The 24,702-nt window shown below is 34.9% G+C and overlaps 1 long non-coding RNA gene across 1 annotated transcript in view; it reads right to left on the bottom strand.

Moving 5' to 3' along the window:
* Nucleotides 1-3,115: 3,115 nt before the first annotated feature.
* Nucleotides 3,116-24,702, bottom strand: part of LOC308188475 — a 33,107-nt gene continuing 11,520 nt past the window's right edge. The window contains exon 3 of the long non-coding RNA XR_013945518.1: nt 3,116-4,384. This is a non-coding gene — a long non-coding RNA (uncharacterized lncRNA). The remainder of the gene's footprint in view (nt 4,385-24,702) is intronic.

Genomic DNA, 24,702 nt, shown 5'->3' with positions numbered 1-24,702 from the left:
TAGCCTGCATTGAGGGGAAAATGCTCATGAATGAAGTATTTGAGAAGACTTTGTTGTAGAGGGAGTCCTGCGTGATTTCTTATGCTGAATGAAATATGAAATTAAAGACAATTAAAATGATGTCTAGTGAAAAAGGAAGCTCACAAGATATGGTTATAACATTCCATGGCCCTGAAGGTACCAAGGGACTATTATGACCCTACCCAGCCCCCACCAGTGCCTTCCACAATTTATCCATATCCCAGAACACCATTTCAGTCCATCCCAGGGCCATCAGTCCCTGCCCCAGTGATGTTATAAATGTGTCATTCTCCAGTTCTGTCACTGCAGTCCCGACTTGCTCACTGGGCTTCCCAGGCTGACCTTGGACTTGACTTATTATTTCCTGTCTGAGGAACCTCTCATCACATCAGCCCCAACCCTTTGCAGGGTAGCAGAACTTGCTACTCTTGCACCTCCCTTCCAGAAAAAAGCATGCAGGAAAAGCATGCAAGTAAGAGAAAAATCCATTTTTTCCGATAGCTTCTCTCCACTGTTACTAATATTGTTTTGAGGCTGAAAGGCTTCAGAGGTATTTCATCCACAATGACTTGGTGGTTTGTAATTGCTCTTCTTAGGGGAATGTTGAATCAAGAAACCATTTTGCAAACTAAAAATATTCCTTAAGTAAGATCACAGGTATATAAAACAAAGGCGGGAACCAAACTAAAGGGAAAGGAGAGCTTGAAGAAGCAGGCTGAGGTTTGGGGATTCTGGGCTAGTTTTTCTGACCAATGAAGAACCAAGGAAGGTCATGAACAGATGTGCTGAACATAATATACACTATTACCCCAGAGCACAGTAAAATCTGTAAAGTCTGAGAATGAGACATAATTCTGCTTCTGCATATAGCAGAGCTGCATCAATATAACATGTTTAAAATTATTCACGATATTCTTACTTCCACTGAAAAGAAAACACACAAAAAAAGAGACACAAACAAACATGCATTACTTTTTCTCCTCAGCCAAAGCTAGTACCAAGACAGCACTGTTTTGTCAGGGTATGTGACGTAAGAACATGGCTTGTGCCAGGAGCAATCAACTTTCTTCTGTGAGATTGATGTCACAGAAGAGTCAGTCAAGTCAATCACTTCACATTGTCATCATCCAGTCCACCTCCTTCTCCAGCTCTTCTTGAGCACAAGTCACAGACATTTCAAAGTGAGTGGAGACAGGCATGGCTTAGCATCATTTTGAGTGTCTGTGAAACACTAGGACTTCCAATTTGTCTTGTATGACCATAGAAGATTTGTTATAGGATTTTCTTGGTGGTTTTTTTGTTTGTTTGTTTTTTTGGTTGGGTTGTTCTGTTGTTCTGTTAGTTAGTTTGTTTCTTTGTTTGCTTTTGATGGTCAGGACTGTCTACAGAGAGTGGTCTTCATTAGGACCCAGCATTCAGCTGTTCATGAGGATATATCATGCAGAAATTAGCAGACAGCTGTCATTGCAATGAAAAAAATAGCATCCCCCACTCATGTTTAGAAAAACTGTGATACAGGTATTTTAAATGTCACTCACAACTGCCTTCTAAACTCTCAAACTAAACTGAATCCATCTACATCTCAATTATTCCCTTTGTTTGTTTGTTTTTGAAACTAAAGTTACTTTGTTTGAAAGTTTGAGGCTCTCAATAGTGATTGATTTGCCCTCTTAAAACAGGGAAGCAAGACATACAAAACATAAGAAATGGTAAATCCAAATATTTTTGGTGGAGTTTTTTCTCTAACTTCTGACCCAGTTGATGATATCACTGTTTCAAGTTCTACCTCGGCCACTGCTTTTTCATAGTTCCAACTGGAGTGTCATGAAAGAGAAGCAGAATCTTTACAGTCCTAGGCAAAGCTTACAGTCTGATTTAAATCTCTATATAAAATATTAAGGTCTGGTGTTTTTTATTTTTTTTTAACTTATCTTCATATAATTTCATAAAATTGCTGCATCATAAGAGATAAAAATGAAAACTTTTTATGACTAAAATTTAAAAATAAATCAAATAAATAGAAACAGTCTTCAGTAAAGGTGAGGTTTTTTAGACTTCAAAAAGGAGAATCAAAGGGCAGACCTTCGATTCTTCTAGACAATTCTGTGATTCACCTTTTATGAAGACACGTCTTCAGGGTTTCAGTGATTGTGTTCAGCTGAAAAACGCCATGTCCAGAGTCAACACCAACATTCATTTGCTGTGTAGTTTTGGATATTAAAACATTTTGCTATCCCTTTTTACTTTTCATTATTTGGGAAAATTATTTCTTACAAATCTACATTTATATTTCCTTACATGCAGATAGATAGTTTTCTATAAATAGTAGTACGTATTCATAGTAATGAATACAGACATACACCTGCATATGTATTACTTTATTTTTTTCTGTGTTTTCTGTAATAGAGCAGATTAAGTATCACCATGAATTTGCCACACATACAGCACAGCCCAAGATACCTTTTTTCTTTGGGTTTTATTCATTTTCTCTATAGACCTTATATTTTCAGCAAGAGCCATATGGACATAACAGTTCCTGGTAAAATTTTGGATAACAATTAACATAAGCACAGCAGGAGATTCCAACTGTTGACCCCTAAAAGGTAGTTAATCAACAGCATATGGGTTTATTTATCCCAGCACGGCCTTTTAATTAACAGTTCTGGAAAGTGTATTTTTAATGAACACTTTGTTATAATATATTGGAAAAAATCTGAATAGTGTAAATGAAACTCCAGCTTGAAACATAATAACATTGTTTATTAGGAAAAAAAATCCATCAAGAATTCAGCCCATGAGAAACATTAATACTAACCTCAAACAATGCTAAAGTAGCAATGTTCATGTCTGGAATCAGATCTGAATTTCAAAGAAAATCCCTAAACTGCAGAAAGTTTGGATTTAGGCTTCAAATTCACTTTAAAAAAATGTACATTGTAAAGTTCATGTTTAGAGTAAAAAATATTAGTAGGACAAAGAAGAAGGTCTCCAATCCTGTGTTTTGGTTTGAGCCCACCCTCTGAACAATGCTGTGACATTTACTTTCAAACTGACAGTAGAAGACACTTGATAATTAGGGTAGGCTGAAAGGAGGAGAGGGTACAAAAATACAGTGCTATCAAACTACAAAACAGAAACAAACGCAAACAAGTGCACAAATGACACAGAAAAAGCAAACAAAAGAAAAACAACAAGCATTCAAAGTTCTATTTAACAATGCATCTTTATTAATGCAATAAAAATTATTTAAAGAGAACCTAAATAAATACCTTAAATCAAAATATTTAAGGTAAATTTTTTAAGGAAAACAGTAAACCAAATTTTCAGTTGGTGTGACTCAGGGTAACTACTGGCAGAAAACTGATTTACATGGATCTTCAAAATATAGTATCTAGTTCTTCATACCAAAGAAATTCTGACAACAAACTGAAGAGCTTCTTCTTTACCTTTGATCAACTAAAAAGAAAAATGTTTTTGATAATCATAGAATCATTAAGGTTGGAAAAGACCTGCAAGATCTTCTGGTCCAACTATCACCCTACTAACCAATGTCACCCACTAAACCATGTCCCTAAGCACCACGTCCAACCTTTCCTTAAACACCCCCAGGGACGATGATTCCACCACCTCCCTGGACAACCCATTCCAATGCATGACTACTCTTTCTGAGAAGAAATGTCTCCTAATTTCCAACCTAAACCTCCCCTGGTGCGACTTGAGGCCATTCCCTCTAGTCCTATCCCTAGTTATCTGCAAGAAGAGGCCTATTCCATAAGCTTCTTGGTAAGCTTCCTGTAAATTATGTCTCTAAAATAAATTAATTGTGAGCTCTTAAGGTTTTCAAACACCTCTAATTAGAAAGCTATACAAACTGAAATAGTTGCAGAACACCTTGGAATATATTCACATTCCACTCTCAACAAAGAAGTCTATCCCTGGTTAACAGCAACTACTCCACCACAAAGACTCTTTTATATAACCTTATTCAGCAGCAGAATCAGGCCTGTCCTACAGTGTAGAAACATGGACTTATTTTACTCTTTTACAGGATATTGTGCTAAATGAAAGAAAAGGCATTTTTGCTCTTAGAAAATAATTTCCCGATATCAAGAGTACTAGAGTCACCATAGTTGAGATCCTTGATTGCCTTACAGCAAAATGGAAGATTACCTTACAGAAGAATGCAGATTTGAAGTATAGTGAATATCAAGGTAATTCCAAAACGTAGCTACAGACAACACATTCTAAAAATGTTTACCAAAGAGTCTGTCAGTCAGCTGAGATTATGCTATATAAAGTGTTACATTTGTCTTCAGAACAAAACAAAAAATGTTTCTGCTGTATCACCAGCTTGTTTTGTCACCTGAAAAAGTAAGAGAAAACAAAATCAAATTAGTCACTCACCGTCTATCTTGCATTAAGTACTAATGAAGAATGAGAAAGCAAGAATGTGTATAAGAGTAGTCCACTGAAAGGACCAATTTTGGAGAAAGATCTCTATGGACTGCTCATAAAGAATGTGATTAAACACTGAATATGTTTTATAATTTCATTTCATTTCAAATTTCACTTCAAGACATGGAAGTCTTCAGCAACGCAGATAGCAACATGTAAGCATTTTTGTATCTACATGAGAGAAGAAAAGAAAAGAATAAATGTCCTGTCTAAACTACACCAGCTATCAATCTTCTGCATATTGAATACTAATTATTGAAAAAAAAAAAAAAGGATAAAATAAAGATTATTATAGAATGTTACCCTAAGAGAGCACCTAATTTCATAAAACTATAGCCAGTATCTTGTATAAACATAAAGAAAAAAATGTATTTCATAATTATTAAGGTAATCGATTCATACTGAGCTGTTGGTTTGATTTTTAAACATCAAAGATTATGCAAATATGTGTTCTTGGATTCTGTCATCACTAGTAAAATGTTTTATTTTGAAAAAAATAAAAAAAAATGTTTTTACTCCACTAAAAGATATTTCTGAGTTTATTTTTTAAAATGCCAGTGAGTAATAAAAGTATTCTTGCTAGAGTAGAATTATGCTCCACTTGGTGCATTTAAAAGATTTCAGCATTGTTTTTAATAACAGCAACAAATATATGCATGTAATTACATCTAGTTTATATATAGGGACTACTACCTCAATAAGAAACATCTTGAGTCAGTTTTTCATCTATAATGAGCTACCTGTTTGGTACATGTTTAGTCCTGCCATGTTAAGTAGGTCACCGTTAGTTTAGACCCCACATTTTCTTTTTGATTGTTTCTAAGAAAAGAAGAGATGGTTAAGAATTATTTTAGGTGTGGGCACTGCTTCTCATTTGCATAAAGTGTTTCTTATTTATAGATGCACACAACCAGCCACATTAAGCAACCTGATATAAATGATTTAAAAGAATTATCCAATTCTAGAGCAGCAAAAGTAAAAAACTCTGACATGCTTTCAGTCCAGTTATCTCCAGAAAGAGTTTATTCCCAAAACTGAAAACATAGATCTAAGAAACATATATTAAACATCTTAATCCTGCAAAAACAGGAGAGCACTAAAGGGCTAGATTCATTCTTCAGCACAGACAAAAGAGCCTGGCTATATATATACCATACTATATGAATACTATACTATATGATATATATATATATATATATCTCATACTATTCGATATAAATATATTTCATACTATGTGATATAGTATGGTATATATAGCTCTCTGTTTTTTAAATCTTTCTTGAGTGGAAGGTAGAAGAAGCATTTCCTTTGAAATTATGGAGTCTGGGAGTTAGCCAAGTGAAAATTAGTTAGCTTCCACTGTAACTAATTAAAGTTAGATATTGTTTTCATTAAACTCTCATCAACCTCACATTTTGTTTATTTTCAAGTGTAAGTTTCAAGTGTTGCAGATGTGTTGGTTAGGTCTCAGAGAGGGAATATCATCTGTCACACCTGGTTCATTTGCTGTGTTCTGCCTTTCTGGTACTGAGCTGTGGGACACCCTTTTCTTCTCTAATGCTTGGGAGGTTTTGGGGTTGCCTTTCATTATATAGTTATCATTCATTCATCTCACTTTCTGGTGGTTAAAAATCAATCTATTCTGAAGTGCTCTCATAATTTGAATCAAAACAGGCAAGCCTGTTAGTACCTCTTGTTTGCTGTGACATGCTTTGTACTAATGTAGACTCCCACCAACGGTGCTTTGTTTTACTAGATTTCCTGCATTTACATATTTTCAGAATCTGACTAAACTATATAATACTTAACAATGAGCATCCTAATATTTTAAAGGAAAAAATTGTTGTATACAAAAAAGATACCTTTCCAAAGATGAAGTGAATTACATTTGAGGAACCATTTAACTGCCAAGACAAAATTTCTTTTTCATTCCAATATAACAATGATGTAAATACGATGTTATAGTGCTAGGAATATTTATCTTATTTTCCATATATGAGCATTCATTTTGCTTGTCAAGACATATACTCGGGAAGTATTCTTTTTATTACTATTTACTCTTGGTTATTCATCTTATTCTGATAATGAGGAAAAGAGAACAATACATATACGTGGAATGGACATGGCAGAAAGCAGGTTAAAAGAACAGTTGCCCAAACTGTGATGGACTGAGAAGCATGGTAAAGGACCAGGAGATAAAAAAAAACTCAGCTGTCTATATGAAGGAATAAAAAATTGTGCAGAAGAAAGAAGCAAGCAGACCTTGACGGTTAAATAACTTCTCTTAGATAAAGACATTAATAATAATTTTTAATCATTTTAATATTAATGAATAATTATTCTGAAGTGTTTTCAGTAATGTTGAGTATTAATTTACTTCCTTGTTTAAAATATATATAATTAATTTATGTCATTTAAAGGTAATGATATTCCCATGTCTGATTATATTTTGTTAGAGAAACTTTAGAGAAGTTATAGTTCTTGATAGCAACTCCAGAAAAATAAATTTGCATCAGTACATAGCTTTCAGTAGGAAAGTATTAGGAAAGTCAGAAACCATTCTGAACATATAACCATCCTGTTTTTAATCATGTTAAAATGTGTCCTCTTACTAACATACATGTGAACTGTACTTCTAACTTGTCTGCACTGCTTACAACTCCACATAGCAAAACCAGAAAACTCTCTCACTTTTCTGATTTCTTTGGATAGCCATAAGAATATCACCACACACCCTGACAGAGCAAAATAGCTATTGCATAATCATATGACCCATTTCATAAACTAATGGAGAACCATTCAAAAACAAGTTTAATTTCTTGCCTACTTATTTCTAGTGGAAGATTTCTTCAGAAACTTCTTCCAAACATGGTTGGAAATTTGAAATATCAAGCTTGAGTCTATTACTTACTGAAATATAATCACTTTTTATGTTCACAATGTCATCCTTTAAAGAATGTTTTCCCGTCTGTCCTTACTTCCTAGATTTAACCACAAGCATACCCAACCTCTGTTTTACTTAAAAAAAAAATAAAAAAATAAAAATAAAAATTAAAAAAAAGAGAGGCATATATTTCAGATTCACAGAATATAGACTCTCCTGGTAATCTGAATAGTATGTTCTGAACATATTCTAGTTATTGTTTGTTTATTTTTGTAAAAGCTGAGTGACCAGAATACTGTTTTCAGTTGAATATTGCAAAGATACTATTCCTTCCCTTAAATATATATATATATCAGATTATAAATCTTAAGATTGTCATTTTCACAGTCACATTAATTGACTGATGCTTGACTGTCCTTTATGATTAAATAATTCCTTTGATTTTCTTCTTCCTGCATCATTCAGCCCAAATTCCTCTCTTATAGAGGAATTTACATGATCCCAAAATGAATGATATCATGCTTGATAAAAAGATTTCATTACATTTTGTCTCTTTAAGACATTTACATTAGTCACATATTGACAATATATTTCAACTTTTTTTTGATTGCAAAAACAGTTATTGGAACATTACTGTTCTCTGTGCTGTGGTCAGAAATGAAAATATTTAGCAGCATTTACCTCTTTCTCAAGTAGTACCATTACAAAATTCCTTTCAATTAAATATTAATCATAACCCTTACACTTTTTAGGTATCCTACATTTCTTAGATTATTTCATTATCATCAGTTTTACCAGTAATGTTGTATGTTCTTTATCTAGAAAATGACATACCTTATCAAAGAAAATATTGGATGAGTGCAGCATGATGGACTTGGTGAATCTAAAATGTATGTATTTTTTGTTTCAGTATCCTACTTACTCAAATGGCTGATAACATTTTCTCTTTCTTTTTTTTAAAGGAGAACCTTTTCTGAAACATTTACATCATTGAGATAAGATTAACGGTGTTTGCTATGTTTGTGTTCTCTGCATTCTTAAGCATATCTGCCACATTTAATACTTTTCAACTGTATAGTATAATTTAATAAAAAACATAGAGTTATTAAAAATCTTTGCCTTTGGACTACCTTCTAACAATAGAATTAAAGTGACAGCTTCTGTTGAGAAACTCTCACAGCTATCAGGACTCTGAAGCTTTCCTTTTTCTATCGTGTTTTGGAGAAAAAAATGTAAAAGTGCATTTTCTTATTCAATAAAAAATTAACTGTCTCAGGGGCTTTGACTAATCATTGCAGCTCTCTTTTAACTGCAGAATTTTCACAGAATCTCCCAGTAACATGAGCATGCAGCAGTATCCTCACTGTGAGTGTAAAGAAAAGTCTTGTGTTTATCAAGGTAGAGAATGTAGCTGCAGTCTGGTTGGAGTCTCACACAGATGCACAATCACGGTGATATAGGGAGATGTGAATATGGTGTGTGGTAGGTAGTAGGGGTCACAGCTGATTTATCCTGTCAGTAAGTCATTAACTAGCAATAAGATGATATTAAGTAAATTAAACATGTGCTTCATTTATATGTGCAAATGTACTCATAACTTCTCTTCCTTTATGTGGGGTTCAGCTTTTTCTGGTGTTAATGGACTGATTTGCTACTGATTTCAGAACAGATAATCTCCACCATTTTACCAGCATTTGTGGGCTATAGATAATCTGATTGATTCTCAGTTATGTCCATCCAAAATAGAATAAATATTTCATTAAAAAATACCAAATCATACAAATCAGTTTTGAATATTGTCTGCTATATAACAGCATTTCAAGTTAACCAGTCATTCAAATTAAACATATCACAGAATGGCTGAGGTTGGAAGGGACCTCTGAAGATCGTCTAATCCAAACCCCCTGCCAGGCAGGATCACCTAGAGCACATACATAAGTAATTAGTTGAATATTTGTAAGCTAAGCATAAATCCAGAACCTCTGTTGAGCTAATGATGGACTTTGACAGCAAGACCCAATATTCTACCTCTTATATTCAAAAGTCATATTTAAAGTTTACAACATAATTTCCTCAGAATAACATACTTCATTTTACTTGTTTACTGGAAGACCACCTAACAGATGTAACCATCAGCGTTGGTGCTAAAGTAATACTTTTCATGAATTAATTCTGTATTTTATATTTAGGTTATAGATTAAAATGTATTACTTAGGCTGAAATCCATCTGGGCTTATTAAAGCATAGTCCAAAGCCCAAAATATAGCCGGGAAGGCAATAAATAAGTTAGCCAACTACAATGTGACCAACACAATAACAATACAGCCAGCTGCAAGCTGAATGTAGTAGAAACTTCTCGGCAATTAAAAATCACTTATGCATGCACAGTTTCTCATCAACTATTTATAACTGCTTCCTTTATTTATATTAAAGATAGGGAAAATGTAATCATGTCCAGCAGAATTTTGTTTTAAAGAATATGAAATAGTTTAATAGGTAAAATTACAAGAATCCAAGCAAGTGAATATAGATGTTTTTTAAACAAAATACCACTTATCAGAACAAGTTGTCAAGACCTACTTCAAGTAAGTAGCAGAATTATAGAAAGGCAAGTCCAAAAAATAATTTATGACACCCAAGGCAAAGCTGAGCATGCCACTACTGTCCTTAATATGTGGTGCTTTACAGATATCCAGTGAAGAAAACTACGAAGGGGTTTGCTAGCAAAGTAACACAAATAACTACCAGCAGATTTGGCAAGTGGGAAGGCTGTAACAAATGTCTGCATGTCAAATCAAGGTGGACAGGGAGAAATATGAATCATCCTGCAAGATGAAGATCAGATACATGACTTCTGAAAGAAGGAGCAGTATAGAAAGAGCAGGTGAGCTTTTTATTTAAGTTGCTGACTTTACCAAGCTGTTTCAACACCTCCCTCTCATTAAACAACTCATTAAATGTATTCCAAAGTTTCATACGCTTTTAAGCCAGATATTAAGAAAAACTTTATTTTTTGATGATAAAGTCCATGTTCTCCTGTGTTTTTCTTATTCAAGTGTCCTTCCTATTGAAATCTCTTCAAACAGAAATATATCATGTATCATAATCCTTCTGGCATCCCTTAGATTTCTTTCTCAAGCTGAATGGAAGGAGTTACTCCAACCTTCCTTGTGTAACAAAGAGATGTTTGCAAAACAATCACGACCTTAGACGTCAATAGATTTTGATGGGAATGCTTCAATTAATCATTTTTATTCATCCAATAAAAACTTCTGATCCTTACTTATAGTTTTAACCAAAAGTCTTTGAAAATAACATGGAAAATGTCATCGATATTTTTAAACTGAAAGATTCAATTTTCTTCAGAGCTAATTTTAATTTTAAAAGTGTTAATTTATATTTTAAAATGGGAAAGTTCAAATTAAACAAAACTTACAAACTCAATCTCTTTTTCTTTCTTTGCTAATTTTCAAGTTGATTGAATTTGAGTCCTAGAGAAATTCACCTCCAGTCATATTTTCAATTAAATTCCTAACATACAACAGCAGCATTTATGTTTGAGACTTCTGTCTCTATAACACAAGCCTGCATTGCTTGTTTTTATAAACTGGATCAGTCCCCTGGTCAACCATTTCAAGTACAAATGTATATTCATCCAGCTGTCCTGTTTCATCCTGTGGAGTACAGAGATATATGTGTGTGTGTCTATGTATAAATATATATGTATATAATGCTTTAATAAAGGTTATACAAAATTGGAACTCACTGAAGCATCTTAGAGGTCCATTATATTAATTTGGTATGTATTGCAGCATCTTGAAATGGCACAGCAGTGACTGTCACCTAGCCAGACTGCCTAATGTGGAGAATTTCCCTTGTTAGGTACCTTATTAAAGTTCTCAGCAGGGTTTCTGATTCGTCTCAATATCAAATGAATAGCACCAGTCTTTATTCAAGAAAGAGATAACTACAGCCTAACTGGATTATGCCAAATTCCAGAAATGTGCTTTCACAGTTGCCAAAGATTTTTTTTCCTTTTTTTTCTACTGTGCATATTTCCAAGGGACCTGTCAATATGGACCCTACTCATAAAAATATTATGCTGGGTTAGCTGCACTACTGCCTGAATAACACCACCTAACTTTCACAAGGTGATTTAATCTAAGACAATTTTTTTTTTTTTGATTTGGGAATATCTGTGCAATTTTCAGTCCTTTGGAAGTAGCTACTACAGAAAGTAAAATAATGAAAGTTCAAGGCAGCTTGCTCTGTTCCCCTCCCTTTTTTGAAGTTCCTCATGAATTAGTAGAAAATGTTGCTACTGAATGTAATTCTAAGCAACATTTACCAACTTTTATTAAAAACTCTCAGCAAGAGTCTACTTTGCATAGCATAGAATCAGATTCTGCACAGACAAGAAATAGATAACTCATCTCCAAAGTAAATCTCTAAGTACAATTCCCTTTGCCCTTCATTCAGCAAGAAAGTCATCTGATAGATACCCCAAATGAAGTAGAGTTCAAGAGCTTCAATCAATGGAACAAGTTAGACCTGTATTTAACTTCCTGCTTCATCAGACCGTGCTGATCAGAGAAACAGTTACTGAGAATCAGTGCTATTACAGGACAGAGCTGCTGTGACAACTGCCTTTCAGGACCCTGCTCTCAGAACCACAGAGATTACAGACATCTGTAATCTCTACACAATATACCCAGATAGTTAAGTACCTCAGAAAAGCTACTTAAAATTGCTTTGGGAAGAGTGGGGAGGTGCCTATCCAATAGCAAATGCCACAAGTAGTGTGTGAAATCTCACTCACATTTGAGGTTTAAGCAGCTCATTGAAGGCTGTAGACAGACACATGTATGAATAATCAACATATGGACACAGGAATACTGATGGTAGATGGCTACAAACCGTTCTTCCAAAGAGCTGAGTAAGGTTTTTTTTCCTTCACTGGTTATGACTTTTCAGTCTTCATATAAGATGCTCATGGTTAAAACCGTTCAGGGAGATCTGAGCACCACTCCCATGGTGTTACCAGTTTTCTACCAAACATCTGATTCTTACAAAATAATCATGGGTGCCAGCACTGTTCTGCTCCCTCATATAAAGTTACTGTTAAGCTATCTTTTGCTCTCTCTTGCTAATCCCAGAATTTTTTGCATTACCAGATGCACTATAGCACAGCTTCAGCAACGCAGATGCAAAGACTCCCCATCCTCTTGAGGCTACAGACGCACTTGACAGATACATTAGGAGAGACACCAGCTCAAAACTTGCAGGATAGAGATTAAATTCTCTATTTCTGTAGGCCAGTGCTTTAGGAGGCATTCTAGAGCAAAGTAACATGTAGAAGAATGGAGGGAACACATCAATCTTTTTAAAAAGAAAACCATCACAGCTGTATTTTCTGGGAGTTCCAGGTGCTGTCAGAGTAGTCAGTAGAGCATGACTGCATGTGAGATGTTGTTTTGCCTAAATCCTAATGCAGGAGCTGGTTATCCAGCTGCTCAGGACACAGACAAAGAGAGTTGGAAGCATATCAACATCCTCACTCAAGTGTTTCACGCTCCAAGTACCTCTGAGCAAAGGAAAGCTGGTGAAATCACTACAAAGAGATCCAGTAAACTGCCTCAGAAGTGTTTCCCATTTCTTCCTGAAAAGCATTATACAACTTTCAGTCCTTACCATTATGTACTTCTCAGAAGTTACTTGCTTGTATTTTGCAATGGACAACTAGTCTGGAATTTCTTGAATGTCTTTGAAAGTATCATTTTATGATTTTGTCACCACACACAAGATTACACTCAATGCTGGCACATAAACACACACACAAATATCAAGGGGGAGCTATTCCTCATTTATAGTTAATGTTTTTTCTCATTATCTGTAAAAACATCTGATAAAGAAACAAAAACATTAATATGAAAATAGGTTGCATGTCTTGCATACCTTTGTTACAGCCCAGGGCCAAACAGTGTTTTCCATGAAGGTCAATTAGGAAATTATGGATCAATTAATTTTTAATGTATCACATCATGATCACAGTGGAGAAATTGTCCCTTCTAAAGGATTTGAAAAGATTATTGAAGTTAGGGTGAAGCATTACTTAAGAAGTACAAAGTACTTAAGTACAGTTTTAAACACACACACACACAAATGCTTTGCACATAGAAATTTTTGTCATTGCAACACAACCTCATATTCAATTTTGACAATTTTAAATCATCATATAAATCATAGCATATAGCCACTGAGAGTTGACCATACTGAATAAAAGAGATTAATTTCTACAAAGTCAGTTACCACAGGCTATTCTCTCATCTTTAACACTTCTTAAAAGCTTGCAGTTTAATTTACTTGGTGTTTTAACAAGGGGCTGTTTCTGCAGAGTAATATAAACATTATCCAGTGAGGTCATTAGGAGCTTCAGATTCCTCCTGAAGCCTTACTTTTGAGAGGTTAGTGGGAGGCAGATTGCTCAGACAATCAATTTCTCTTCTTTTAAATTAAATTTCTTTCATAACAGAGCAGCTTAGGTTACAGCAAGAGGGAACCATAGAATAGTTGCAAAGTCTTAGGAAAAACTATTTTTAAAGTAATGGTGGGAACCAGTGTCTGGACTGTAGTGTCCCCACCCCCAAATCATCTGTTCTGTCCTGAACTTCTAATATAACCTACACGGTGAAGAATTTGCCTGGTGAAGAATGTGCCTGTTAGGATTTAATTTTCAAAAGGACTTTAAAATTGCATGTTATAAATGTTGATGTAGTTTTCCATGTTGAGCTTGATCTGATGCTCAGATCTTACAAAAAAATTAAAAGAGAAGTTGGGTTATAAATAAGCACCTCTCCCCACTTCTGCCATCCACAGATGTTGTGTTCAGATGATAGACTAGATGAAGAAACAAAGTAGCTGAATTAAGAGGTCTGGGGTGTGGGGATGGGGAATACTACAGCAAATGTCTGCACAATTTTATGGAAAAAAAAAAAAACAGGTATAGCTGTACTTCTCTGGAGGTTCAGGCAGAAAGATTTTTAAAAGTTGGAACGTAGTTCCTAAGAAAATGCACATAAGCTGTCAGATAAAAACAAAACTGGTTTAGATAATCAGTTTCTCACTTGGCTGAGCACCTTAAGAAAGAAAGTTTGAAAAAAAAAGGAATTAAAAATAGTCTGTTTGAGGAAAATTTTCTTTAATTTGAACAAATTTAACCTGTGGAACTCACTGTCATTAGTTATCTCTACACCTGTTTTCCTGGATTGAGTGAATTCGCAATAATTTTTAGCATTTATACTGATAAAATTATAAAGTGCAATTGAATATCATTTTTCAGAATAAACTAACCTGGATTTCTGCTGTTTCTGTTATTGTAAGGCACATTGTACCAGATACAAGAGGCAGAGAGAAATTATACTGCAGATCCAATCTTGAAGACAAGTGATGTTTTCAGTGATACAGTTTGCACAACTGATAGTCTCCTGGCTCGTTCAGAATCAAATATGACAGTTATGAAAAGAAGTAACAATTTTCCGTTGTTGTGTAGAAAAGGCAATATTGAATAGTCTGAGCACAAAAAGCTGTTCAGATATAGCCTGTACTACAGAGAAGACATCCAACATCTCATTTTCATTGTTTTTTGTACTCAATATTCACTCAGCTGTGGAAAGATGTTTTCAGATATCAGATAGTCGGAAGAAACACTGGAAAATGAATAACACTGATTCCATTAAAGAGAGCAATAAAATTCTCATTGGACTTCTACAGAAGACAACTTCAGACAATGCAGGTGACTTTTGAATATCTGTATATTCATATTTGTTCCAGCTATTTAAATATATTCCAAGAACCTAGATATTGAATTCCTTAAGCCAGATCCTGCAAAACCAAAACTCCCACTGTTGCCGAATTTGAAAATACAAAGAAAAGTTTTTGTATAAAAAGCACAGATATAGTTATTTTGTAAGCCAAAGTTTATACAGGACCATGGAAATATGATACTCAAAACACAAAATAAAGGTTATGTATTTCTGTCCAAAGGTCTCTGGTGACTTGCTTAGACAATAGATTTATTGCTCATGTCTGTTGCTAGAAGAAGGGTGTTTCTTGTTTAAATCAGGTTACATATGTTATGACAATTTTGGTTAAATAATAAAAAGAATGCATATATGATATGTATATATGTAATGTATATAAGAGAAAGAAAAAAAAAGTCATTTTCTTTTGGAGGAAAAGGCAGATGCATTCCCATAGTTACACATATCAGTAACTGTTGGAAAGCAAAATGAAAAATATCTATTAATAAATTCAGCTGTAGAAAGTTCTCAAAGTCTTATTATCTGTTGAGAAATTCAGAAAATTTCAAGTTAAGAAATAAACACCGTTTTTCTGAATCTGCAATTTCTGCCAATGTAGGCAGCATGCAAATGAATATTAACCTCTCTGACTGCCTTTAATGTATAACATATGGTTACTGCTGCTGGGCTTGTTGAAGGAGTTGGGCTGAGGGTATGGGGGAAGGAGGGAAAAAGTGAAGAAGAGTGATTCTGGTGAGCATTTGTTGTTTGTACTCTAGCTGCAAAAACTGAAAGTGTTTTCAAGAAGGAAGAAAATTCAGCGCTGCTGAAAACAAATGGCCTTACTTAAGGAAAACTGGAGGTGGTTAGGGAAGGGAATTTCTTTACTGAAAACAAAGCAGTCTCGCTGTTGAAAGAAGGAAAAAAAAAAAAACCATGAACACAATACCTCAAGACTGCTTAATACCAGCTGGGAATCTATTTCTCTCTGATTGGAAGAGAAAGGGCAGTAGGAGGGGTTGCCTCAAATTTCTCCCAAACTGAAGGATTGTGGGGGTGGACTGGAGGGGGCTGAAGACTATGTAACATCAGGAGACACATTTGTTCAGTCTGCACTGGCATTTCCAAGCTGAAGAATTTGTTTCTGAAAAAAAGGTTAAAAACTGTTCTGTGACTTAGATGAAATTAATTTCTTTGGCATGAAAAGATAGACTTTGACTTCTCTGTTTGGTGCCGAAATCAGAGCAATCTTACTTTGTTTCTGTTCACTGTTTTAGTTTGTCATCATTGTAAGGCTTTCTCTTGCCTGCACAGAAATCTTCCGTCATTAATTCTGATTTCTTTCCCCTGTTACACATCCTAATTCACATTTTTATCCCCTGTTGGTACTTGTAGTCTTTCCCACTCTAAATATGGGAAAATAAATTTTGATTAAAACTTGTTCAAAACTTGTTCAGGGCTTATTTAGTTCTCATTTATGTCTGCTGGAAAGAAAATAAAGCCTAGATTCAGGAAGGTAGAACTTTCTTAAGTTTCAACATCTGTTTTTCTTTTTTCTTCTTTGAGATATTATATTAAAATATATTACAGGAACTGTATTCTGTTACCTGAAACATAAAACTCAACTCAAAATGCATGTTTAAAACTATTTTCCCACATGAAATCACAGCTGGATAAAATATAACCAAAATAAATCTATGCTCCAAAGAGTACTCATAATTCTCTATGCATTCCACTTTTGCCATAGTTATATTCAATCCCTTGTAATGTCTTGGTTTTTCAAGACCTCTAAAGGTGGAGAGTCTACAGTACTTCTAAGGACAGAAATTTGATACATTTATTGTGACAAAATTTCTTGTTCTTTTTTTCCTTCATGTCTTCCTAATCTCCAGCATTTTCTTGCTGAAATTCAGGACCATTATTTCCTGTACTGTCTCACGCAGACACAAGAAGTAGATTATTGCCTTGTTAACAAGCTTTTATCGTTCTGAAAACTGTCTCCTTTCTCTTCTGAGCAACCTTAATTCTCATCCTGATGAGACTCCCAAAAGGATCTATGGGTTTTCCCTCATCTGCAACTTTTATAATACTCATGACATATATTCTGCATTTCCACCATGAACCTAGATCCAGTTATGAAAAACAACCAGAAAGTGATGAAATCCACAATGATAATGTAGAATGCATCTTCTGATACTTAGTTTCAGATGAAAGCAAAGTTTTATTTTGTCTGTCCCTCCTTAATGTATACTTTCCTGGCATTTTGGACTTTACTGTTTGTAAAGCAACAGTAAAAAAAAGAATATAGTTATTTCCTGGTTTAGTAGCTTGGTATACATAATTTCATTAAATAAATAGGCTAAAAAGATGCAAGTGTTTGTCCTTTCCAGATATATTTTTTTCTTTCATATTTAGCTGGTTTTTTTTAATCTTATTTTTTTTTCTTTTCTCCTCTGTGTGACACCAGATTTATTTGAGTCCCTGTCCCTCAAGCAGGATAATAACATAAGAGAGCAACCCAAATTAATCCACTGGGGAGTTCTGTAATGTTGCAACTGCCCCCAACTTTCCAGCTAAATAGACATAGACTGATTTAATGGAGCATTGTTTAAGGTCTTCTTGCTTGCAGCCCATGTTCATTTCATCAGTTTTCATGCAGTCAGTAACTTCTATTTATTGTTATAATTTTACTTATATTTCTCTATACAGTCATCATGACAAAGAATTACTCTTGAGAGGTACTCTAAAGCTTTCCAACTTTTCTGAATGTGACAGGATAGGATACTGGAAATGGTTGAAGTCATGGAATGAAAACATCATGGGAATATGACTCAGGACTAGTCATCACCACCTGGAAAGCTGTCATTAGAAAAAAAAAAAAAATCACGTTAGAATTCAGCATATAGTTCTGAGTCTTGCAAAGTTGCTGGAAGGCATGCTGATAAACACGAACCAGGTTCTGGAGGTTTAAATCAGTGATATTTCTTCAGGGCTGAAGTTTTCACTTTAAAAAAAAAAAAAAAAAAAAAAAAAAAACCCTTCTAGAGTCAGAATTGACCTCCAGAATATTTTTACAGAATGCTGTCAGACTACTTCAAACTACCTCTGCACTATCTCACTTTCCTGTAAGTGGTGCAGGCTGTAGTAAGATGTGAAACAACATCTGATATTCCAGATTATGCTGGATAAAAATGTTCCTAATAGCAAAGCAACTCTAATGTGTTTAAGGCCATACTGGATGGGGCTTTTTTCAACCTGTTCTAGTAGAAGGTGTTTCTGACCATGGCAGGGGGTTGGAACTAGGTGATCTTTAAGGTCCCTTCCAACCCAAAGCATTCTATGATTCTAATTACTGTGAGATCACTCTCAAGTCACTATGATCTTTTCTGTTGACCTTGGGACATAAAGAAACAAACACTAGTTGTTCTCCCAGACAAGTTTCAAGGTTGGATCTTGTGCTCTGTTAGTGCATGAAGGATTCATGAGGATCTGCTCTGAAGTATGTAATTGTAGAATGTAGTTATGAATGCATTTTAGAGTAGAGTAGTACTATTCTTATCAATTTTGTTTATGTTGAATCATACTTTACTATTTTAACCTGATTCAGAATTCAATTTTATCTTTTAAGCAAATGGTTTCAACTCTATTTCACTTTATTTTTTTCTTTATTTTTCTCTTCTGCCTCATCAACACTTCAGGATTCTCTTAGACCTATTGTTTTATTTTCCACATTAACCATTATAGTGATAGAATTGATCTAGCATGCCAAACTACTCTGAAGTCCAAAAATGTCCCAAAGGGAGAACTTTCAAGGTGAGGCTCTACTTAAGCTCAGTATTAAAACATAAATGAATATATTGAATGTTCCTTGAATCTACATGAGAAGTGTTAGATATTTTTTCATTAATCTACAATATTTACTGTACTTTCTTCCTAATCCAGTCATAATTCTTTGTAAGAACTTAATTAAACTAAAACTAGAAGCATTAAAACTGCTTTGGATTTTAGTTATCTTTTTTTCTTTTATCTCCTTTCATTTCTAGCTGTCTCATTAGCATAATGGCTGTATTGGCAGTCATTACAAGAATGAGATTATATAGTGATGAGGATTTTAACACTTCCATAGTGAAGAACTTAAACTAGAGTGTGAGCTCATCAGAAACTCAATGGCTGTAGTGGGAGTCAAGAATACTCAGCACCAGCTAAAAAATACACAGCCTTATGCAGAATTTGGCCTAATTCTTTAATTCTCAGTCTTCATTTCCAATTAAATCTGCTATACTTTTTATTATTTGCTCAATTTTTTTTTTTCCAGAGGACCTCATATTTTACATTCTAAATGAGCAAAACAACATCATTTTGGCAGGGAAGACACTCAGCACATCATGAACTAGAGTGATTATAGTCTCCCATCTTGAGAGAATTAGGGTGCTTCATAAATTTTAAAATATTTACTTTCAAAATCTGTGCTCAGTACCTTCAGTAATCTTCCCCTGAATATTCTGAAGCTGAATTACAGTTATCCTATAACTTCTTGGCTTTACAGTAATTTCTGGCTGAAACTGTAAGGTGTACTTCAACTGTAAAGCATTTCACCTTTATTTATGCTGCTAAGACTAAAAAAAGGATTTATATATATATATTTATTTAATCCTCTCTTGATTTATTTGCCCAGCCCATTGATTACTATTTTCTGGTTATGACATTATTAAATATAGTGATGATGTTGTATTATGGATGGATGGATGGATGGATGGATGGATGGATGGATGGATGGATTGGATTGTACAGCAACCAAGAAAAGAGATAGGAGCCATATACATGGGTTACATTCAATTCCTAAATGATATCACACTATATGAAATATACTACCTCAGTGAATAATCTTCCTATTTTCACATTATCAAAACACTGTTGCACTGGAATGTGTAGAGCAGCAGGAAAAAAATTATATATACGATCTGTGGCAATTATGAATAGGTCAGCAGGAATCCCTAAACTGCTGGTTGCCAGAAGCCAGTAAGGCATTTCGAGGAAGGATATTTAATATATTCCTTTTACTTATACACTTTATTCAAGCATCTGCTGCCTGCCATTTTTAGACCAGGGATGTTGAACCACAAGGGCCCTTGGGCTAAAAAAAATGTGTCTGTTTCTATGAAAAGTCCCTTTATTTTCGAATCGGTGATATTAATACAACAATGTATTCATTACAAGTGCCACAAACATCAAACATTACTGGAGATGACAATGTTTTACTATGATGAGAGTAAGAACACGTTTTTTTACCAAAAGTGTGATAAGAGGATTGGAAATGAGCATAAGGTTTCTCAACAAAAAAGCTCTCATCAGAAAAGACTCCCAGCTTTGGAAATCTGTCTTCACAGTGCATGCCCTTCATCACTGACAGACCCAGCAGTTTGTGAAGCCATCTCTAGGTTCCGCTTTGGGAGATTCTGGATCTTCTGGGGACAAGGTCCAGCATCGTTGTGGGGATTCCTGGAAACCCTCTGAGAGACTTCAGGGTGTCTACTACCACCAGGGAAGGACAAGGGAAGGGGAGTCACATAGGTGTGGGCCTGAGGAAGCTCTACCAGTTTCTAAGAGCTCAGTCAGCTACCCTTGAATGAATGGTTGTGAAGTGCCACAGTGCACATTTTCCAGCATGTTTTGGAGCTTTCCAGGGTGGAGGCTTTGATCCAGACAGGGCTTTGGGTGGTGGATGCAGCCCTGCAAGCACCACACAACCCATTCATGCAAAATAGTCAGAAAGATGGCCTAAATAACTAGAATAAATTCAGTGAAATCATGGTGATGCAGATCTGGTATAAGTTGTTGAACTTCCAACTTAGTAAAAAATCTACAAAGTAGAGAACAAAAATAAATAAATTGCTAGATAGATAAAAATGAAAGAGATGGGTGAGAATAATGGGATATTAAAATAGAACTTTGGATAAGATAAGATTAGGTGTCTACACTGTAAGTACAGGGAGGAAACAGAAAAAAAAAAAGCCAAAATGTTTATAAAAATCATACCATGGCTTAATCAAAAACAGAGGGGAGGAAAAAAAAAGGATGGCTGAAATTAGTGTAGAAGAGTTTTACTTACAAAAAGAAAAAAAAAGTTTTACACAAGTGGATGTATTATTTACTTTTTTCTTCTGTTTCAATATTTGTCGAACAACCTCTAACTTCTTATATTTGCTTGAATTTTAGAAGGAATTGAAAGAAATACCTTTTGAAAGTATCTGGTTGAAAACTAATCAGAATAAAAGAGCTTTGATTTAACTGTAGGTATTTGATAAACAATTTCATTAAAAGGTGTGGGCTGAAACAATTTTTGTGTGTGTGTGAATTACCAGATGAATTGAAAAACAATAATGGTAGTCTTTGCCACTCTGCTTTTGGAGAAAAAATACAGCAGTACATCTTTGACAAAAAAAAAAAAAAAAAAGTTTGAAAAAATTAGAAAAAAATAAGAGCAGCTATTTTACAGTATATTTTGGGAAAAAAAAAAAGGCAGTACTTCATAGTGTAGAAAATACAATGGGTAAAACTGATGGGTAAAACACAATGCAATAGAGTTTGTGGTTTTAAGGTAAAAAACAAGTGAGAACAGTTGAACAATAATAGAAAGAAAGAAAGAAAGAAAGAAAGAAAGAAAGAAAGAAAGAAAGAAAGAAAGAAAGAAAGAAAGAAAGAAAGAAAGAAAGAAAGAAAGAAAGAAAGAAAGAAAGAAAGAAAGAAAGAAAGGAAGGAAGGAAGGAAGGAAGGAAGGAAGGAAGGAAGGAAGGAAGGAAGGAAGGAAGGAAGGAAGGAAGGAAGGAAGGAAGGAAGGAAGGAAGAACAAGAAAGAAAGAAAGAAAGAAAGAAAAAGAAAGAAAGAAAGGAAGGAAGAAAGGAAGAACAAGAAAGAAAGAAAGAAAGAAAGAAAGAAAGAAAGAAAGAAAGAAAGAAAGAAAGAAAGAAAGAAAGAAAGAAAGAAAGAAAGAAAAGAAAAAGAAAGAAAGAAAGAAAGAAAAAGAAAGAAAGAAAGAAAGAAAGAAAGAAAGAAAGAAAGAAAGAAGAAGAAAGAAAGAAAGAAAGAAAGAAAGAAAGAAAGAAAGAAAGAAAAAGAAAAAGAAAGAAAGAAAGAAAGAAAAAGAAAGAAAGAAAGAAAGAAAGAAAGAAAGAAAAAGAAAGAAAGAGAAAGAAAGAAAGAAAGAAAGAAAGAAAGAAAGAAAGAAAGAAAGAAAGAAAGAAAGAAAGAAAGAAAGAAAGAAAGAAAGAAAGAAAGAAAGAAAGAAAAAGAAAGAAAGAGAAAGAAAGAAAGAAAGAAAGAAAGAAAGAAAGAAAGAAAGAAAGAAAGAAAGAAAGAAAGAAAGAAAGAAAGAAAGAAAGAAAGAAAGAAAGAAAACCAAACAAATGTAGATTTCAGAATAGAAAATTACTGGAATAGACCCTGGCAGGGAAAAAAAAGTTCAAGAACGTTAGTTTTGATAAATATCATTATTAAGTCAAAAGAACAAACAGTTTCAATACAGAGAAAGGATGGAAAATTACTAAAAAAAAATCTTGAAATTGAAAAGTATGCAACCTGTCCCTTTTACTAAGACCCAATCAGATATAAAATGTGTACCATTACAGAGATACAAAACATAAAAACAGAAGAATAGGAGAAGCAACACTTTGGAAGGGACACATAGTTAGGAAAACTTTTATAAACAAGGTAGACAAAAAACTAGATTATGGATTTCCTTACTGGGCAGCAAGCAAACCATACATGACTCAAAAAATTGTAGTGCTCACTTTGCTAATTAAAAAAATACCAGTTTGTCATTGTTATCTTATGGCAGTCAGTTATTTTGCATTGCTCCATCCTAGGTAAGCCTAAGCTGGAACACTGTGTCCAGTTTTAGATACCACACTAAGAAAGATGCCAACAAATTGGAACAAATTGAAAGAACAGCAGAAATACAACGTTTCGAAAATGTATCCCAAAAGGAAAAAATTGAAAGTAAATTGAATTTTATCAGAGAAGACTAAAAGACGATGTAATAAGGTACATATTCAATTACTGTAAAAAGAGATGGATGATTAATTTACAGCAAGGGAGATTTAGGTTAGACAATTGTACCCAATATCTAAGTTAAGGGTAGTAAAACAACGGAACAGTAAGTGAAGGTACGCAACCTGATCAACAATCTGGTCTGTTCATGAAAACGATCAATTTTAAAAATAAATCAGATAAACATTCCCCAGCCGTGTTGTAACTATATCTGGTTCCTTAGCATGAATGAAACATTTGCTTATTCTTCCTGCTCTTCTGGATATTACCACACCATTAGGTTTTTTACTTAAAAGTCAATTTTTTTCCAACTATGTTTTTGTTTTTAATGTTTTATGGTATAGTTGGAGGAGTTGTGGTGAATGGAGCCAAATCCAGTTGGAGGCCGGTTACTAGTGGAGTCCCCCAGGGCCCAGTGCTGGGGCCAGTCCTCTTTAATATCTTTATCGATGACCTGGATGAGGGGATCGAGTGCACCCTCTAAGTTTGCAGATGACACCAAGTTAGGTGTGTGTGTCGATCTGCTCGAGGGTAGGAAGGCTCTGCAGGAGGATCTGGATAGGCTGGACTGATGGGCTGAGGTCAACTGTATGAAGTTCAACAAGGCCAAGTGCCGGGTCCTGCATCTGGGGCGTAACAACCCCAAGCAGAGCTACAGGCTGGGAGATGAGTGGTTGGAAAGCTGCCTGGCCGAGAAGGACCTGGGAGTATTGGTTGATAGTCGGCTGAATATGAGCCAGCAGTCTGCTCAGGTGGCCAAGAAGGCCAACAGCATCCTGGCTTGTATAAGAAGCAGTGTGGCCAGCAGGTCTAGGGAGGTGATTGTCCCCCTGTACTTGGCTCTGGTGAGGCCGCACCTCGAGTACTGTGTTCAGTTTTGGGCCCCTCATTAAAAGAAGGACACGGAGGTGCTCGAGAGAGTCCAGAGAAGGGCAACAAAGCTGGTGTGGGGTCTGGAGAACAAGTCTTACGAGGAGCGGCTGAGGGAGCTAGGATTGTTTAGCCTGGAGAAGAGGAGGCTCAGGGGAGACCTCATCGCTCTCTATAGGTACATTAAAGGAGGCTGTAGAGAGGTGGGGGTTGGTCTATTCTCCCACGTGCCTGGTGACAGGACAAGGGGGAATGGGCTAAAGTTGTGCCAGGGGAGGTTTAGGTTGGATATTAGGAAGAACTTCTTTACTGAAAGGGTTGTTAGGCATTGGAATGGGCTGCCCAGGGAGGTGGTTGAGTCGCCATCCCTGGAGGTCTTTAAAAGACGTTTAGATGTAGCCCTTAGTGATATGGTTTAGTGGAGGACTTGTTAGTGTTAGGGCTGAGGTTGGACTAGATGATCTTGGAGGTCTCTTCCAACCTAGACGATTCTGTGATTCTGTGACTCTGTGATTTAAACTCCTCCTTTCTCTTCCTCATTCAATTGTTATTTATCTTGGATGGCCTGTATCAAGACCAATTTCAGTGTGAAAATTCTATGATTTTTTACTGAAATGTTTTATGAC

Source organism: Anser brachyrhynchus, assembly GCF_964034855.1.
Source record: "Anser brachyrhynchus genome assembly, chromosome: 1".
NCBI classification, from domain to species: Eukaryota; Metazoa; Chordata; class Aves; order Anseriformes; family Anatidae; genus Anser; species Anser brachyrhynchus.
This window is presented reverse-complemented; position numbering and strand designations above follow the sequence as displayed.